Genomic DNA, 6117 nt, shown 5'->3' on the forward strand with positions numbered 1-6117 from the left:
TTTCTTCCTTATCCGGGAGTTGCATAATCTCATAGTCGAAGGAATATGTATTTGACATGAAGAAAGCAATAGCAATTAAACTGAACGATCAATATGCTAAGCTAACGGATGGATCTCGTCCATCACATCATTCTCCTAATGATGTGATCCCGTTCATCAAATGACAACACATGTCTATGGTTAGGAAACTTAACCATCTTTGATTAATGAGCTAGTCTAGTAGAGGCTTACTAGGGACACGGTGTTTTGTCTATGCATCCACACATGTATCATGTTTCCGGTTAATACAATTCTAGCATGAATAATAAACATTTATCATGATATACGGAAATATAAAATAACAACTTTATTATTGCCTCTAGGGCATATTTCCTTCAGTCTCCCACTTGCACTAGAGTCAATAATCTAGTTCACATCGCCATGTGATTTAACACCAATAGTTCACATCTTTATGTGATTAACACCCATAGTTCACATCGCCATGTGACCAGTACCCAAAGGGTTTACTAGAGTCAATAATCTAGTTCACATCGCTTATGTGATTAACACCCAAAGAGTACTAAGGTGTGATCATGTTTTGCTTGTGAGAGAAGTTTACTCAACGGGTCTGCCACATTCAGATCCGTATGTATTTTGCAAATTTCTATGTCTACAATGCTCTGCCTGGAGCTACTCTAGCTAATTGCTCCCACTTTTAATATGTATCCAGATCGAGACTCATAGTCATCTGGATTAGTGTCAAAGCTTGCATCGATGTAACTCTTTACGGCGAACTCTTTATCACCTCCATAACCGAGAAATATTTCCTTAGTCCTTTAAGGATAATTTTGACTGCTGTCTAGTGATCTTTTCCTGGATCACTATTGTACCCCCTTTCCAAACTCATGGCAAGGAACACAATATGTCTCGCACACAACATGGCATACTTTATAGAACCTGTGGCTGAGGCATAGGGAATGACTTTCATTCTCTCTCTATCTTCTATTGTGGTCGGGCTTTGAGTCTTACTCAACTTCACACCTTGCAACACAGGCAAGACCCCTTTCTTTGACTGATCCATTTTGAACTTATTCAAAATTTTGTCAAGGTATGTGCTTTGTGAAAGTCCTATTAAGCGTCTCGATCTATCCCTATAGATCTTGATGCCCAATATATAAGTAGCTTCACCGAGGTATTTCATTGAAAAATTCTTATTCAAGTATCCTTTTATGCTATCCAAATTCTGTATCATTTCCAATCAACAATATGTCATCCACATATACTATCAGAAATGCTACATAGCTCCCACTCTCTTTCTTGTAAATACAGGCTTCACCGTAAGTATGTATAAAACCATATGCTTTGATCACCTCATCAAGGCGTACATTCCAACTCCGAGATGCTTGCACCAGTCCATAGATGGATCGCTAGAGCTTGCACACTTTGTTAGCACCTTTCGGATCGACAAAAGCTTCTGATTGCATCATATACAAATCCAATAGGGAATGCAGTTTTGACATCCATTTGCCAAATTTCATAAAATGTGGCAATTGCTAACATGATTCGGACAGACTTAAACATCGCTACAGGTGAGAAAGTCTCATCGTAGTCAACTCCTTGAACTTGTCGAAAACCTTTTGCGACAAGTCAAGCTTTGTAGATAGTGATATTACTATTAGCATCAGTCTTCCTCTTGAAGATCCATTTTTTTCAATGGCCTGCCGATCATCGGGCAAGTCCACCAAAGTCCACACTTTGTTCTCATATATGGATCATATATCAGATTTCATGGCCTCAAGCCATCTGTCAAAACCTGGGCTCATGATAGCTTCTTCATAGTTCGTAGGTTCGCCTTGGTCTAGTAACATGACTCCCAGGACAGGATTACCGTACCACTCTGGTGCGAATCGTGTTCTGGTTGACCTACTAAGTTCAGTAGTAACTTGATCTGAAATGAAATCTGAGATGGGATCCATGTATGAGAACAAAGTATGGACTTTGATTGACTTGCCTGATGATTGGCGAGCCATTGAGATTAAATGGATCTTCAAGAGGAAGACGGACGTTGATAGTAGTGTTACTATCTACAAAGCTAGAATTGTCGGAAAAAGGTTTTCGACAACTTCAAGGTGTTGACTACGATGAGAGTTTCTCACTCGTATCTATGCTTAAGTCTGTCTGAATCATGTTAGCAATTGCCGCATTTTATGAAATCTGGCAAATGGATAAACAAAACTGCATTCCTTAATGGATTTATTAAAGAAGAGTTGTATATGATGCAACCAGAAGGTTTTGTCAATCCTAAAGGTGCTAACAAAATATGCAAGCTCCAGCGATCCATCTATGGACTGGTGCACGCATCTCGGAGTTGGAATATACGCTTTGATAAGTTGATCAAAGGATATAGTTTTATACAGACTTGCGGTGAAGCCTGTATTTACAAGAAAATGAGTGGGAGCACTACAACATTTCTGATAAGTATATGTGAATGACATATTGTTGATCGAAAATAATGTAGAATTATTCTGCAAAGCATAAAGGAGTATTTGAAAGGAGTTTTTCAAAGAAAGACCTCGGTGAAGCTGCTTACATATTGAGCATCAAGATCTATAGAGATAGATCAAGACGCTTGATAAGTTTTTTCAATGAGTACATACCTTAACAAGATTTTGAAGTAGTTCAAAATGGAACAGTCAAAGAAAGAGTTCTTGCCTGTGTTACAAGGTGTGAAATTGAGTAAGACTCAAAGCCCAACCACGACAGAAGATAGAAAGAGAATGAAAGTCGTTCCCTATGCCATAGGTTCTACAAAGTATGCCATGATGTGTACCAGATCTATTGTATACCCTACCACTGAGTTTGGCAAGGGAGTACAATAGTGATCTAGGAGTAGATCACTGGACAGCGGTTAAAATTATCCTTAGTGGAATAAGGATATGTTTCTCGATTATGGAGGTGAAAAAAGGTTCGTCGTAAAGTGTTACGTCGATGCAAGTTTTTGACACTGATCCAGATGACTCTAAGTCTCAATCTGGATACATATTGAAAGTGGGAGCTATTAGCGAGAGTAGCTCCGTGCAGAGCATTGTAGACATAGAATTTGCAAAATACTTACGGATCTGAATGTGACAGACCCGTTGACTAAAATTATCTCACAAGCAAAACATGATCACACCTTAGTACTCTTTGGGTGTTAATCGCATAGCGATGTGAACTAGATTACTGACTCTAGTAAACCCTTTGGGTGTTGGTCACATATCGATGTGAACTATGGGTGCTAACCACATAAAGATTTGAACTATTGATGTTAAATCACATGGCGATGTGATCTAGATTATTGACTCTAGTGCAAGTGGGAGACTGAAGGAAATATGCCCTAGAGGCAATAATAAAGTTATTATTTATTTCCTTATATCATGATAAATGTTTATTATTCATGCTAGAATTGTATTAACCGGAAACATGATACATGTGTGAATACATAGACAAACAGAGTATCACTAGTGTGCCTCTACTTGACTAGCTCGTTGATCAAAGATGGTTATGTTTCCTAGCCATAGACATGAGTTGTCATTTGATTAACGGGATCATATCATTAGGAGAATGATGTGATTGACTTGACCCATTCCATTAGCTTAGCACACGATCGTTTAGTATTCCGCTATTGCTTTCTTCATGACTTATACATGTTCCTATGACTATGAGATTATGCAACTCCCGTTTACCGGAGGAACACTTTGTGTGCTACCAAACGTCACAATGTAACTGGGTGATTATAAAGGTGCTCTACAGGTGTCTCCGAAGGTACTTGTTGGGTTGGCGTATTTCGAGATTAGGATTTGTCACTCCGATTGTCGGAGAGGTATCTCTGGGCCCACTCGGTAATGCACATCACTATAAGCCTTGCAAGCATTGCAACTAATGAGTTAGTTGCGGGATGATGTATTACAGAACGAGTAAAGAGACTTGCCGGTAACGAGATTGAACTAGGTATTGAGATACCGACGATCGAATCTCGGGCAAGTAATATACCGATGACAAAGGGAACAACGTATGTTGTTATGCGGTTTGACCGATAAAGATCTTCGTAGAATATGTGGGAGCCAATATGAGCATCCAGGTTCCTCTATTGGTTATTGACCGGAGACGTGTCTCGGTCATGTCTACATTGTTCTCGAACTCGTAGGGTCCGCACGCTTAAAGTTTGATGACAGTTATATTATGAGTTTATGTATTTTGATGTACCGAAGGTAGTTCGGAGTCCCGGATGAGATCGGGGACATGACGAGGAGTCTCGAAATGGTCGAGACGTCAAGATCGATATATTGGACGACTATATTCGGACATCGGAAAGGTTCCGAGTGATTCGGGTATTTTTCGGAGTACCCGAGAGTTACGGGAATTCGCCGGGGAGTATATGGGCCTTATTGGGCTTTAGGGGAAAGAGAGAGGAGAGGCTGGCCGCCGCCCAAGGCCTAGTCCGAATTGGACTAGGGGGAGGGGCTGTGCCCCCTCCTTCCTTCTCTTCTCTCTCCCCTTTCCTTGACTCCTACTCTTACTACTTGGAAGGGGGGAATCCTACTCCCGGTGGGAGTAGGACTCCCCTAGGGCGCGCCATAGAGAGGGCCGGCCCTCCCCCTCCTCCACTTCTTTATATACGGGGAGGGGGGAACCCCTTGGAGACACAACAATTGATCCCTTGGATCTCTTAGCCGTGTGCGGTGCCCCCCTCCACCATAATCCACCTCAGTCATATCGTAGCGGTGCTTAGGCGAAGCCCTGCGTCAGTAGAACATCATCATCACCACGCCGTCGTGCTGACGAAACTCTTCCTCAAAGCTCGGCTGGATCGAAGTTCGAGGGACGTCATCGAGTTGAACGTGTGCTGAACTCGGAGGTGTCGTGCGTTCGGTACTTGATCGGTCGGATCGTGAAGACGTACGACTACATAAACCGCGTTGTGCTAATGCTTCCGCTTTCGGTCTACGAGGGTACGTGGACACACTCTCCCCTCTCGTTGCTATGCATCACCATGATCTTGCGTGTGCGTAGCAAATTTTTTGAAATTACTACATTCCCCAACACTACTTTCCAATTCGAGAGAAGGTACAATTACCTCATCAAGTTCTACTTTCCTCCCACTCACTTCTTTCGAGAGAAACTCCTTCTCTAGAAAGGATCCATTCTTAGCAACAAAGATCTTGCCTTCGGATCTGTGGTAGAAGGTGTAACCAACACTTTCTTTTGGGTATCCTATGAAGACACATTTCTCCGATTTTTGGCTTCGAGGTTGTCAGGCTGAAGCTTTTTCACATAAGCATCGCAACCCCAAACTTTAAGAAACGGCAACTTAGGTTTCTTGCCAAACCACAGTTCATACGGTGTCATCTCAACGGATTTAGATGGTGACCTATTTAACGTGAATGCATCTGTCTCTAATGCATAACCCCAAAACGATAGTGGTAAATCGGTAAGAGACATCATAGATCGCACCATATCTAATAAAGTACGATTATGATGTTCGGACACACCATTATGCTGTGGTGTTCCTGGTGGTGTGAGTTGTGAAACTATTCCACATTGTTTTAAATGAAGGCCAAACTCGTAACTCAAATATTCGCCTCTGCGATCAGATCGTAGAAACTTTATTTTATTGTTATGATGATTCTCCACTTCACTCTGAAATTCTTTGAACTTTTCAAATGTTTCAGACTTGTGTTACATTAAGTAGATATACCCATATCTCCTCAAATCATTTGTGAAGGTTAGAAAATAATGATACCCACCGCGAGCCTCAACACTCATCGGACCGCATTGCTACCTCTTGAGCATGCGTTGGTTGTCCCTTGAATAGGAAAGGGTGACGCAGCAAAGTAGCGTAAGTATTTCCCTCAGTTTTTGAGAACCAAGGTATCAATCCAGTAGGAGACTATAAGCAAATCGCCTAGTACCTGCACAAACAATCAAGAACCTTGCAACCAACATGATAAAGGGGTTGTCAATCTCTTCACGGCCACTTGCAAAAGTGAGATCTGATAAACATAATAAGATAAATATTTTTGGTATTTTTGTTGTATAGATTGGAAAGTAAAGATTGCAAAATAAACGGCGACAGAAATAACTAGTTGACGGGAAACT

The sequence above is a fragment of the Triticum aestivum genome, chromosome 2D (genome assembly GCF_018294505.1).
Source record: "Triticum aestivum cultivar Chinese Spring chromosome 2D, IWGSC CS RefSeq v2.1, whole genome shotgun sequence".
NCBI lineage: Eukaryota > Viridiplantae > Streptophyta > Magnoliopsida > Poales > Poaceae > Triticum > Triticum aestivum.